Raw genomic sequence first — 15,183 nt, 5'->3', positions numbered from 1 at the left:
ACAACTTTTGATATGATACAATACAACAACAATAGTTAACACCTATCCACAGCATTAAGCACAATGAGAAGACTAATGGTCTCTTTTATATCAGTTTCTATTGGAGTGAAATGAACTGTGCCATGTCACATAGGATTGGAATGGATGATTGGCTGTGTTTTGTGAATATAGAGGAGATGGCAAAAGTAAATATACTTTGTTCTTACCTAAAGCATCTATCCTCCTCTTCGTACCCCTGCCTGCTCCTCCCGCATTAGACTCTGGGGACTTAGCTTTTAAAATCTTGTTCAAACTGTCCACTCTGTAGTTGGATCTCATGACCTCAGCTTTATGACCCACCCGGCCTGAAAAAGGGTGTCTACGATGGCTGGTACTGAGAGGTGTTATGGTCCTCTTCTGCCTTTTGTGTTTGGGGGGGCGTGAAGGTGAAAGGAAGACTACTGTCATGTGGGGTGTGTTGCTTTACGTCCTCCAAAAGATCATTTAGTCTTGATATCACTGTACACATGAACGTCTCATCCTAGGTGGTATGTGTGCTCAGTAATTTCCCGCAATAAGGTCCCACACTGCTGTCGTTTCCTATCTCTTGAGGACTTTGAGTGGTTACCACTGCTCTGATTACAACGAGAGTTAGAACGAGAACGTGACGTCATATTTACATTAGACGGATCCTTTCTAGCCATAACCCGACTCCTTCGTGGATGCATTTTCCGGGAACATAAAATACACAACGGCTGTAGCTTGTTTTAGGAGGTTGTAGGTGCGTGTCTGTGTGTGTGGTACAGTGTGTGCGATGCAGCGGACAGAGAGGTCTCAGTTGGTTTGGTGATCTGCTTACTTTTAATACTTGTAAATAAAACGTTTGGCCCGTAATTTATTTTTCCTCATTGTAGCGACCAGAGAGGGGGGGGGGGGATATATCCAGTCTCTGATAGTGTTACGTTATTATGCGAGTGCTCTGTTTGATTCTGAAATTGTATATATTTATATAAATATATACATATATGTGTGTGTCTGCATCTATAGCATGTTATTGTCTCATCATACCGCACTGTGAATGAATTAAAAGTAAATATATAAGTCATCATGAACACATCTGTCCATCAGACAAAGGGCTGCTGTGCCTCCTGTCATCATTAATGGACGTCTCTTTAAAATGACCGCTCAGAGGAGAGGAGTTCTCATTTCTCTAACCGCCTGCTGCTTTCCCTCCTCTCTCCTCCTCGGCTCCTCCGCTCGCATCTCCTGTGGGCGGGACTAGTATCGAGGATAGGAGTCGAGGAGGGGAGTTAGAGAAATGAGAAAGGGCCCTGGTGTTCACTCTGTCCTAAACGGCTTGTTGGAGCTCGCCCCCCCCCCCCCTGTGAGCCCAGTGTGCTCTGATTGGTCAAGCAACGTGCAACTGCCAAGGAGCTGCTGTGAGGAGCAGACAGGGCTTCGGTGTCGGAGATAAATACTGTCAGAGTAGGGGCGGGTCTTCACAGAATACGTTTTGGGGAACAAAATCAAGCTTTTTAAAAAGGCGAGTGGAGTTTGGCAGGCAGTGAGTGCGGACAAACGATTGAACGATAACAAGAACGGCTCTCACCAAGTACGACTCGGTTCCCCTCGTTCGTACCAAAGAGCCGTTCAAAAGAATCGGCTCGTTCGCGACCGACACATCACTACCATCTACAGGCCTGGCATATGTACTACAGCGTCTCCAGCGCTTTCGAACGGCAATGTCCGTGGCTGTCTCCTCCTGATTGGTGGAGTTGGCCCAATAGCCGTAGTGCCACTTCGGTGACGTCAGAGAAGTGTTCAAATCTGGATCAGTCTGTATCAGATCCGTTGCAGCCCCTTTTTAAGAGATTTGGGTATGGAGGAAAATAGAGAGGGTTGTGTTTTGTGACACTTGGTGAGTCCCCTGGAACACCGGGGACACATATTCATGTATAAAAGACGTACAAAAGTGCATTTAGCATGATAGGTCACCTTTAAACAAGCGAGTGCCTGATTTTCCTGGCCAAGGACAGGCTCCTTGAACACAACACGAGCGTAACTCTTCACGCGGTTATGCCTCGTCTGAAAGGAGTGTAGACTGGTTATGGCTCGAAAGGATCCGTCTAGTGTAAATATGACGTCACGTTCTCGTTGTAACTCTCGTTGGAGCGGCTTGGAAAAAACATCTACAGCAGTGACATGATGCAACATACACATTCATGCAGCAGGATAATAGTAAAACAATGAAAGGGAACATTTTATTGCACCAGGAGCTATCTTGGAACTTTTACTGTGACAACGTTGACTTGCCTGTGAATAAAAAATAAACCGCAGTGTTGGTGATCTACAGTGTTGTCATTCTTCTTTGAACAGCAAGACCACTAACACCCTATTTCAACAATCACACTCCCTGTCATTGACATAATTAATAGTTAGTTTAGCTTCTCACGATCATTTGCTGTGGCCCACTGATGTTAACGATCGTAACTGAAAGGCTGCCTGCCAAACGTAAACATTCAGCCACGTGACTTGCAAACTCTCGCGAGAGTTTTACACTAGACGGGTCCTTTCTAGCCATAACCGTGTAGACTGGAGAAGGGATTCCCAAACGTTGCCATGCCAAGGACCACCATAAAGCACTATCGCCTGGCAGGGACCCCCCTGTTGCAATTTTGAGTACATTATGATGGAAAATATGAAAAATTAATCATAGAGCTTAATACATTTTCTTAATATATATTTGTAATAATAATTAATCAGTTATTCTTCAAAAAATTTTTTAATTTATCTTTTGTTTTTCATTAATTACATTGATTGTGTTTTCTGTTATAAACATTCTTAACACAATATGAAACGGTAATATCAGTAAACATATTTTAAAGCATTTTTAAAGTGATTTATATGGGCATAGATATGTCATTATTTGTGTGAACATAAAAATCATTTGTGTGTAAATATGTGATTTGGAAATGTAAAACACCATCCACAAATGCATTTAAAAGATTTGCAAACTCACAAATAAATTTGCAAGTGTAAAACGGATCTGCAAATACGCTAAATATTTTCACAAATAAAAAAAGATCTGTGAATATCTCTTTAACATTTCCAACTTTCGATCAGACATTTGTGAATCCATTTTGTATTTGTCGACAAAAAATGCGTTTGCGGATTTCAAATCTCTGCTCGCGGATCTCACATTTCTGCTTGTGGGTCGTCTTTTTACACACACGGAATTTTGAGACATATTTTCCGCCGGTCTCGGCTAAAATCTACTCGTGTCACTCAGTTATTTTCGGAAACCACGTGATGGCTTGCTGATGACGACATTTCTGCATGATTTCAAAGTAAGAGCATGATGGTTTCTTTAATACTCCGTTTTTTTATTATAATGAAAAGCGGAACGTCAGATGCATTCTTTATCACCATCATCATCATCATCATCATCATCATCATCATCATCATCATCATCATCATGTTATAGTGATACAGTTAGTTTTTGTTAGTTTATTGGTTCAATACAGAATATATCGAACACTTTCGTTGATGTTGAAGTACAGGCTATACGCCACTTTCGGGTCCCGCTGTCAGCGAAGCAGCCCAGATAAAACTCTTTCTTCATTGTTTGTTGTCTTTTCAGTCAAGCAGTTCAAAGTTACAAAGCACTTCACATCTTATTAATCGGCCTTTTACCTTACCAATGCTGTGGTAAGGTAATCTGTAGAAAAGCATCGTATTTAGGTCAGCCTTCATAGTAACCATTCAAACATCTTTTAAAAGTTGAACAAACTCCACACAGCTCAGTAAAGACTGAAATGTTGACTTTATTTGATCATTTCAGTAAAAACTAACGTTCATATTTCTCTTTTTGATTATAATACTGATGAACGTTCAGAACAAAGCACTTTGGCAACTTACCACATACGTTTTAAAATGCTTAATAAGCACCGTAACGTTCATGATATAATTTCTCTGTCAAAATCGGTTGTTTCCGTGAACGGCCGACTGTTGAGTGACGGCAAATGCTGCGGTTGCAATGCATTGTGGGGCAGCATTTTCTCCTCTCCTTTCGGTTAGGGAGGTCCAGTGGTTCCTAGGCTAAAGGAGGTTATAAGGGAAGTTTGAAATCTCCTTTCCTATCATTCTAGAGATTTCGAACAGCACTTATCATGGCTGCCACTGAGGGACTTCCGGGTCATTTCACTCGGTTAGGAAGTGTTAGAAATTAAAATCAATGTTTTGATGGTATAATGTAGCTTAAACATACCGTCAGTTCAAACGCTCTTTTATAGTGAAAAACCAGAAATTCTTGTGCACAAGCAGTTAAGCTTTTATTCTGAAAATCCTTCATCTACGGTTAGCATGTAGCATGTGGCTAATATACGATTTCCTAAAGAGGTGAATTGAGGAGCGAAATGACTTGGTGTGGTGAAAACCGAAACCTACTGATTTAACACTACAACGGTAGATGTCGAGATATTACCATGCTGAATATTAAATGAAGGTACAGTTTATTTGAATACATTATTGTTTACAGACGAGTAGCATGTGACAACATCCGGAATGACCGGCAACCAAACGAGCCGAGAAGTATTGTTTAGAGTATTGATTACAGCGTTTAGAATGTGTTAAATGAAAAGTGATGAAAGAGAATATGAGGAGAAACGGCGTGTTAAGCATATATTGAATGTGAAAAGAACCTATCCTCTGTTTAAATGCAATAACGGACATTGGAGACGAGGTGAGCCGGCTGGCGGGGAGGAGCCAGCAGAGGATATATATAGCAGCGCCGGGGGAGAGATCCGCTGTCTTTCTTGCTCAGGAGAACCGGACCACAGCTGTTTGTCTGACGGAACAATATTCTGTCTGTAACACTACCGCGCCTTTTTTAATTAAAGTATCCCATTTGAATCTTTTCAGAGACTCCATTTAGTCTCATTTTAAAGCTTCTCTCCTGGACGCGAGAATAAAGAACACATTTTAACAATTGGCGAGCTAGCCCAGGATCTCGCAAAACCGGGAGAGACTACAGCAGGCTGCTTGCTGGACCCGCTGGCATCCGTTCAGCACACAGAGAGCTCAAATCAACTAGGTATGGAGAAACCTGTTATATCGAATTCTTCAATAGTTAATGTAGGACAATGTTAGTTCTGTGTGTTTGACGGCGGCCAGCGGATCCTGAAAATAGCTGTGCAATTTAAGTTAAAACAAGCCTAAATTGATAAATATTGGTAGCCTACCACGTGGCGTTGCTTTGTTACAGGCAGGGTGAGTTCAATTTCTTTTTTTCTATTTAACCCTGCATGCTATTCGTTTGTCTGTTAGTACATGTCGGCTAGAGGCCAATCACTATATGTGTCTTTTTTGGCGTTTTACGTTTTACGTGAATGGTTTTAGGCCATTAAGCAGTCGGGACTGCTTGAGGGAAAGACACAGCCAAAGTTTGAAGCTAAGGTTATTGGAGTGAGTGTTTTGTGTAACAAACAGCGTGAGGCTGTTTTAAAAAAGTCCTATTTCAAGGAAAAGGCCTGAGCAGTTTGAAGCTCTCAGTGGTTACACCATTCTGTTTTTCAAGACATTGCGTTGTGGATTACGGCAGGAAGTGCGACATTCGTGCGTTAGATAGACGATATTCTTCTAATTGTGTTTGCTTAGCGTCCTATTTGTCCCATAAATAGCGTGTTTAAACAGAAGAAATGACCATACTGGCTCTTAAAGTCAAAAAAAAAAATTTACGTACATGGGTAGAGGGCTATGACGTAAGGGTATGAGGCCCATTTATCATTGTAAACTAAATGGAAATGTTATTCTAAACTACAGTGTTGTGTGTTGAATTTACTAGACAAAATATCACCTCACCAATTTCAACTCCAGGTGTTTTCTCAAATCCCTTTGTTCTTCAGGTCAAAGGTTGGAAAACCAGTTGCCATTTTGTCTTGACCTCATGTTCACGGTGAGCCACGGCAGTCACCATTTCATGAAATGCTAATTGAAGTACTCTGTTTGCTTTAACACACTGAGGCTGGGCATTCCATCTTCTAAAGAACATCATACTTCTTGTTAGAGTTAGAACTATTGGAAGTACTTCTGCTGGCAAATGTGTATTGGCGGTTATGTGTTGTGTTGTTTAACCATAGTGTAAATTCCTATTTTAAAGATATTTTTGAGGAAACAACCGTTCTCCTTTGTCAAAAACGAGTCAGTTTTGAAACAGCTATTCCCTAGTGGATTAAGCTGGAATTTAAAATAGCGCACTCTGGTGGTAGTACAGAATTATTACCCAAATAGCGGAAACACCATAACATTGTGAATATTCTTCTTTGCAAATGTGTTTTGGCGGTTATGTGTTGTGTTGTTTAACCATAGTGTAAATTCCTATTTTAAAGATATTTTTGAGGAAACAACCGTTCTCCTTTGTCAAAAACGAGTCAGTTTTGAAACAGCTATTCCCTAGTGGATTAAGCTGGAATTTAAAATAGCGCACTCTGGTGGTAGTACAGAATTATTACCCAAATAGCGGAAACACCATAACATTGTGAATATTCTTCTTTGCAAATGTGTTTTGGCGGTTATGTGTTGTGTTGTTTAACCATAGTGTAAATTCCTATTTTAAAGATATTTTTGAGGAAACAACCGTTCTCCTTTGTCAAAAACGAGTCAGTTTTGAAACAGCTATTCCCTAGTGGATTAAGCTGGAATTTAAAATAGCGCACTCTGGTGGTAGTACAGAATTATTACCCAAATAGCGGAAACACCATAACATTGTGATTTTGAACCAAATTCATATTTCAAAGTCAAAACCATACACGGTACAACTTTATTTTAACATTTCATATTTTAATTTTGCATATTTTTATATATTAATTAACTTTATTAATATTTTACCTTAAACTTAAAAAAAAAAAAAAAGACATCTATAAAAATAATAAAACCTTGAGCAAAAAAAAAAAAAAAAAAATTAAAGTTCGGACGAACAGCAACGACGGTGCTAGTCAGAAGATTAGTGCTTCATCTTTGATAGGTTAATAAATAATTAGAGAACATGTCACCAAAACAAACTAAGTTGAGACTAGACGCAGGGCCAGGCTCAACTGCAGATATCAAGGAAAGGGTAAAAATCAGATCAGATGCTTTAACAGTTTCAAGAATCAGTCTTTATTTATTTATTCTTGAGTAACTTTACTGATTTGTGGTGTTGTGCGTAAGGCAATATCTCATTTGAGTGAGGGGCACCAGCCCTTCATGCAGGTCACTCTCTGAGAGAATAGTTCATATTTTCCCTCCAGTTTGGAGAAATATTATTTTATCATATGTTAGTTCAGCAGTGTCAACCAATCCTCTAATCCTAGAGTTATTGAGACGCATTAGCGACACCAGGGGTATTGTTTTTCGCAGCAACGATGACGCATAATACCATTACAAAAGCCATTATTGAAACAAGTAAACTATTAGAAGTGCTAATTGCTGATTTTTTTTTTTTATAGTGAATATGCATTTATACCATCAGAAAACCATAAATCATACGATATTTTTGTACCCCTTGTGGGTACACGGAGAAGTTATATTTATTTAATGCAACGTTATGAGTTTTACATGTCCTGTACAGAATAGGGTAATCATTGCAATATTAATTGAGCACTTTATGCTCAAAGGAGGGAGTGTCATGATTATACAGAGATGTTGATTTCAGTGACGTTGTAGTTAATAAATAATAACATGTAGTCAACAAGAGGTATGCCGAAGCTCGGGCCTTCTCCAAGGAGGGAGTGGTCCAGTTTTAGATATTAGACAAATAGAAGTGGATGAATATGTCAGAACTCTGAGTAATATTATGCAAGTTTTGTCTACACAGGCTAGGAAAACTACAGAGATACCAGACGAGACACCAGAAGAGACTCCTGTTCGGCCAGGTGATTGGGTGAGGGTGAAAGTTCACAAAAGACAGTGGGCTCATCCCCGGTGGACGGAAGCGTGAAAGGTTGTAACAAACTTCACACGCGCTCCGGTTTAAAGGTAAAGAAAAAGGAGCAAATTGACACCACCTCACACATTGTCACCCTTCACTGGCAACTTCCAGAACATTATTGGGAGTTAGGACTGATTTGGCAGAGCTGGAACAAAACAATAAATAGAAATAAGATAAAGATAGAAACAGCTCAAAAGACAAATTGGCTATAGATTTTTATAGATTGTACATTAATGTGAATACCTATTTTTTGTTTTAAATCTGTAAAAAGAGTCCAATTTGTTATGTTGTTTTTGTACTCATTATTTAAATTCTGTAACGGACACAACCAGGTTTAAAATAGAGATGATGAGAACAAAGCCAAACCAATTGTGGGGTCCCCTAGGGATAAGAGTCAGAATAGCATTGTTGATTGTGCTCATTACACTTGGCACCTTTCTGGTTGGAAGGGGAGTACAATATTATGTAAGGCATGGATCCATTAGTTCACTCATAGAATGCCCACATCACTAACAAGACTCCAGCTGGGTTTCAGAGACTTTCACTTATCCCCAGAGCCAAAAGATCAGCTGAGCAATAAGAGGAGGAGTTAGAAATACTCGGTCCCAAACAAGAGGCGGTTATAATCAAGATGATTCACCCCCTTATATGCAGTTCTTGTATCAAATGATGAGATGGGTTTAAGTGATTGGGATATGTAAGTGATGGGGATTTACAGATTAGGGGAATCTCTAAATACACTGGATCCATGTTTTAGTCTGTACCAGAAACACCCCCTGTTAAGCTATGAACAACCGATCGGTGACCTGAGCACAATTATTGAAAATGATTGTTAGACACAGGCTACTAACCCACAAGTACAGCTTTGTACGTACAAACTCTATGAACAAGATTCCCCAGCAGATAGTGGCGACATTGCAGATATGTCCAGTCACAAAAGTTACTACGGTTCTAAATAACAGTGAGATTTAAAGTGATGGAGAAAATATGGAGACGTTCTTTTATAGTGTGTGAAATATGTGGTGCTTGAAACATCTAGGTATTTAAATGTATAGAAGAAAATGGTTTCCTGAAAGAGTTAATTGGAATAAACATGTTACAGTGGGTGAAGGCAATGTTTAGGGATATGGTAAAATTATTAGTAGACATGAATTGTGTTTAGATGGCATTTAACAACTAAGATGGATAGTATGGTTAGGAAAATAGAGTGGAAAAGGTTGGATTTATTTTACCTCAGTGTGTTAGAATTTAACTATACGTAATGCCTCCCGAGATCTCTCTCTCTCCACCTGTCAGAACGCTACGACCCCATCGTCCAAGCAGACAAAAGACCTCACCACGGAAGACTCCTCCTCCTCCATAGAACAGACAGAGAACCAGAGCTGAACCAACAACTCCAACGCTGCATCCAGAACCATCTCCACCTGAGGCACCAAGAACCAAAACCAGGTGACATAAAAAGGCACACTCTCATCGGTCCCCCACAGGACATGAAGTTCCAAGCTGAGCCACAAGATTTGGGCACAAGAGCAGAGTGTGGGACATGAGAGCGGAATACGCCCTCCATGCAACAAAGTAGAGACTGTAAAGGAGGAGATGAAAAGCAAAGCAGATGGGACACTGAGAAGAGTTACAGCGGAAGGATCCAAGAGCGGATGGACTGAGGAGAAGGTGGACGGAGGAGAGGAAAGAACGGAGGAGTTGGCATGGTCCGGCAGAATGTGAGGGGGTCGTGGCGACAACCAGAGGGGGAGAGAAGGAAAACGGGAGTGAGTGAGTTTACACATAAACACACTTATTCACCAACGAGAAATACGGAAAGAAAAAGATTTATCAGCCATGAATTAATCAATTGGTGAATTTATAAAGAAAAAAGAGGAAACTATTAAATAACCCTAAAAACACACTGAGGGTAGAACATATTATTCAATCTTTTCATCATATCAACAAATTATTCTTTAAGAGTTTTTTATTCATGTGTGAATTTGGGGAAGATTTAATTTGTTACAGTATAGACCTACAGTTTAAAGGGATGGTTTTAGTAACCACTCTATAAAAGCAGACAAATCTTTATTTGTATGGAAAATGTTAAAGGTAGAGCTAGTACCAAGCCAAAGATGGTGTTCCAATCTAGAGTATTGATTTCTCCATTGTAGCATGGTTATTACCTCAGGAGGGAAGATTAAGGTGGAAATAACATTTGTTTTTCGTCCAAGATGTAGAGTTTTAAAATGACACTGGGCAAAGAGCGAAAGCAAAGTTTAATTTAAAAAAAAAAAAACTAATGTAGTTGGGAGTAATACATGCGGGGCCTTGGATCACTCATTGTGATGGTACATATTTGTTACAACAAACATCGTTTAGGGAGAAGGGGTCGCTCAACCCACCCTGCAGATGTTTTAAATCTTACTTGCAGCTTCAGAGGGAGCGCACGGCACCAGAGTATGAGTTTTAAAAGACAAGCGCCACCAGCTCCTAAAGGTCATCCATTCACCAGATGACCTGACATTTAGAGATGTTATTTAAAGGAGAAACATATCTGCCATAGGTGTAAATTCCTGAATTAAACTACAAACCATTAATGAAATGACTTCTGTTTTTAAAATCCTTGTTAAAGGAGGGAGTAATTATCACATGCTCGGGCACCCAAGGTTCCACACACTGTAAAAGGGGTTAGCATAGCTATTTAAGTAGACCATAATTGAAAATAAATTAGTATAATGAGTTATTGATATTCCACCGGTTTTCACACCATTTCAGGGACTTTATCACTGCATTAGAACAGACCACCCAAAGGTAATGAGTAGGAACCTTTAAGTGATGAAACTCTACAACTGTTGTAACTGACCAAAATCTTCTCCCAGAAATGACTGTCTAGAATGCCGTACCCCAGAGTAGAACGCACAACGGCCCCCTCTAGAGAACATATTACTTTCATACCTTAAATGGTATGAAAGGAGGGAGGGTAAATTTCTCAGGAGGAGACGGTTACAAATGCTAGCAGAACAAGACGACCCACCCCGTATACAGATGTGGATGACAATGATGAGTTAGTTTAAATGATATGGATGTTCGGAGATGAGATTGATCAATGAATGTCCAGCCGATGTGATTCTTTAAATGATGAAATCATGTGAAGAAGTGAGCAAAATTAAAATGGAGTGAATCCATTTCAATTTACTTCATACTATTCTAAGATAGTCCATTTTATTTGACTTTATTACTTTATACTATTCTAATATGGTAGATTTCATGTTGTATAAATCATTGCTATTCTAAAATGGTTTGTTTCTTTTCACTTTGTAAAAACAAGTGCCTTAACACTGAGCGTGGTATGAGAACGGTTTCTGTGAAAGGAGGGAGGAAGAAATGTTCTGATACCAAGCCATTGCTGCTATTTTGAAGAATGATATTGAATGTAAACACTAGAAGTTATGCACAAGGGACAACTTTTATGTTTGAACACAGACAAGAATTTATTTTGTATTTTTGTAAAGCCGGCTGTGAAACCATTCCATTTGATTGTATGTTTGTTAATATGAGATATGTAATATGCAAAGTTCAGATGAAGAACTCATTGATTTCAGTATTATACACACCTTTTAGGTGTGTAAGGAGGGACTGTTAGAAATTAAAATCAATGTTTTGATGGTATAATGTAGCTTAAACATACCGTCAGTTCAAACGCTCTTTTATAGTGAAAAACCAGAAATTCTTGTGCACAAGCAGTTAAGCTTTTATTCTGAAAATCCTTCATCTACGGTTAGCATGTAGCATGTGGCTAATATACGATTTCCTAAAGAGGTGAATTGAGGAGCGAAATGACTTGGTGTGGTGAAAACCGAAACCTACTGATTTAACACTACAACGGTAGATGTCGAGATATTACCATGCTGAATATTAAATGAAGGTACAGTTTATTTGAATACATTATTGTTTACAGACGAGTAGCATGTGACAACATCCGGAATGACCGGCAACCAAACGAGCCGAGAAGTATTGTTTAGAGTATTGATTACAGCGTTTAGAATGTGTTAAATGAAAAGTGATGAAAGAGAATATGAGGAGAAACGGCGTGTTAAGCATATATTGAATGTGAAAAGAACCTATCCTCTGTTTAAATGCAATAACGGACATTGGAGACGAGGTGAGCCGGCTGGCGGGGAGGAGCCAGCAGAGGATATATATAGCAGCGCCGGGGGAGAGATCCGCTGTCTTTCTTGCTCAGGAGAACCGGACCACAGCTGTTTGTCTGACGGAACAATATTCTGTCTGTAACACTACCGCGCCTTTTTTAATTAAAGTATCCCATTTGAATTTTTTCAGAGACTCCATTTAGTCTCATTTTAAAGCTTCTCTCCTGGACGCGAGAATAAAGAACACATTTTAACAGAAGGTTCCTAAGCTAAATGGACTATTCGAACGCAACCAGAGGTTTCAAACTTCCTTTATAACCTCCTTTAGCTTAGGAACCACTGGACCTCCCTGACCGAAAAGAGAGGAGAAAATGCTGCCCCAAAATGCCTTGCAGCCGCAGCATTTGACGTCACACAACAGTCGGCCGTTCACGGACACAAACGATTATGGCGGAGAAATTATATCATGAAAGTTATGGTGCTTATTAAGCATTTTAAAACGTATGTGGTAAGTTGCCAAAGTGCTTTGTTTTGAACGTTCATCAGTATTATAATCAAAAAGAGAAACATGAACGTTAGTTTTTACTGAAATGATCAAATAAAGTCAACATTTCACTGAGCTGTGTGGGGTTTGTTCAACTTTTAAAAGATGTTTGAATGGTGATGTACACAGTGATAGATGTTAAAGACTAACGTTTATAATAAATACATTTGTATTGATTTTAAGATATTTTCATAGTCCATACAATCATACGTATTGGGATCATTTGTATTAATGTGGACCGGAGGGAGAGGGTGACGAGCATAAGTTTCACTTTCATTTTTTATTTGAATTCCAATTTTGGTCATGAAGAATATGTTTCTCTGTTGTTCATAAAGCATAAAGCAACAGCATCACAGCACGGTGGAGGCTTTAATAACTCTTATTTTCTAGATGATCACAGGTACGGGGATAGCTTGTGGGTTCAACCTCACAAACTCTCTAACTCCACTCACACACACACTCCTATTTATAACCCAGACTACGTCACAACTTCCCGCCCTCCCCCGTCTGCTCCCCCAACCACAGGCCCGCACCTAGACCAGCATCACTGTGCAGCTCTGTGATTGGCAGAGAGATGGGGGATGCTAGTGCTGTAGCGATGCGTCGACCTGAAGGCGTGTCCAAGGAATCTGGTGGCTGACCAAACACCAAAACAGCCGGGGTTCGCAGCTCTCTCCCCAACATGAGGAGGGCAGGACAACAGGCTGAGGACTCCTGGACTGCAGAGCGACATGCCATGAGAACCAGGGGCAGATGCTCGTCCCAGTCGCGCTGATGCTGAGATGTGAGGATGGCCAGCTGTTGTCCCATGGTGCGATGGAATCTCTCGACTAGTCCGTCGCTCTGAGGTCGCAAGGGGGAGGTGCGTGTTTTGTGCATGCCCAGTTGTGTGCACATGGAGGCAAACACCTGGGACTCGAAATTTCTCCCCTGGTCACTGTGCAGGGTCTCCGGTACTCCAAACCGGCTGAACATGCCGGCCACCAAGGCATCTGTGACGGTCTCTGCTTCTTGATCAGGGAGGGCATACGCCTCTGGCCATTTTGTGAATTTGTGAAATAGTCTATGGCCGTGAGCACGTAGCGGTTACCCCTGTTCGACAAAGGCAGAGGACCCACCACATCAACCGCTACTCTCTCCATCGGGGCCCCCACGGGAAACTTGCAGTGGAGCATAGGAACGACCAGGCGGACCCTTCCGAGCCATACACGGGTCACAGCGGCGACAGAAGTCTTCGACATCCCTCCGGCACTGCCCCCAGTAGCAGCCCTGACGAAGGCGCCGGAGCGTCTTAGTGACGCCAAAGTCCCCAGAACCTGCCGTTCCATGCATGGCCTTGAGTACTGCCTCTTGCAGACCCCTCGGGACCACCACTTGCCACCTCTTCTCTCCCGTTGCTGGCTCCTTCCACGCCCGCTGTAGCACGCCCTGACACAGGCGTAGAGCCTCAAACTGCGACCAAAGCCCCTTGGTCGCTTTAGAGAGCACGGCCACTTCCTCCCACGGTGGCCGCTGCTGCGACTCGACCCACTGCAGTACAGGCTGTAGAACAGCGTCCAGCTCCTGCTGTTGCTTCCACTCTGCCCCGTCCACTGACCGGAGCTCCCGGCAGACAACCTCTTCCACTTGCCTCGCTGCCGCACAGACGACGTCCTCCTCCAGCAACTCCTTTTCACGAGTCTCTCTCCTCTCGCAGTTGTGGCATCCGCTAGCAGCACACGGGCGGCGGGAGAGAGCATCCGCATTTGTGTGGCGCACCCCCGCACGGTGCTCCACCCTGAAGTCGAAGGCTTGGAGCTCTTCTATCCACCTGGCGACCTGCCCTTCGAGCTCTTTGAACGTCATGAGCCACTGTAATGCAGAGTGATCCGTCCTCACCGTGAACGCCTGACCACACAGGTAGTATTTAAAGTGCCTGATGGACAGCACCACTACCAAAAGTTCCCTGCGAGTGACACAGTATCGTCGCTCTGCTTTGTTGAACGCCCGGCTGAAGTATGCCACCACCCGCTCCCCCTCTGATGTAGTCTGGGAGAGCACTCCACCTACACCCACACCGCTAGCGTCTGTGTCCAGGGTGAACGGCAGACTGGGGATGGCTGGGGCGAGAACCGGGGACTCACTCAAGGCACGCCGAAGGCTGTCAAACGCTGCTTGACATTGCTCCGACCACAGGAAATCCCTGTCCTTCTGCAGCAGCTGGAATAGGGGTCCAGCCGTGCAAGCAAAACCCCGTACAAACTTCCTGTAGTATGAAGCCAGGCCCAGGAAGCTCTTCAGCTTTTTCTTGCTGCGAGGATTTGGCCAGCCCGCGACCGCCTGCACTTTCTCTTGCAGGGTGCCGATGCCCTCACCCCCCACTTTGTGGCCCAGGAAAGGGACCTCTCTCTGCATGAAATTACACTTATCTGGATGTAGCTTCAAACCAGCGGCTCTGATCCTTTCCAGCACCACTCGTAGCGATCCTAGGGCCGCCTCGAACGAGCTGCCATGCACCAGGATGTCGTCCAGGTAAACCAATCACTGCTGGCGGGGAATCTCCGACAGCACCCTGTCCA

Source organism: Notothenia rossii (genome assembly GCF_949606895.1).
Source record: "Notothenia rossii genome assembly, chromosome: 3".
Taxonomy (NCBI): domain Eukaryota; kingdom Metazoa; phylum Chordata; class Actinopteri; order Perciformes; family Nototheniidae; genus Notothenia; species Notothenia rossii.
The sequence above is the reverse complement of the archived record's forward strand: the minus strand, read 5'-3'. Positions refer to the sequence as shown.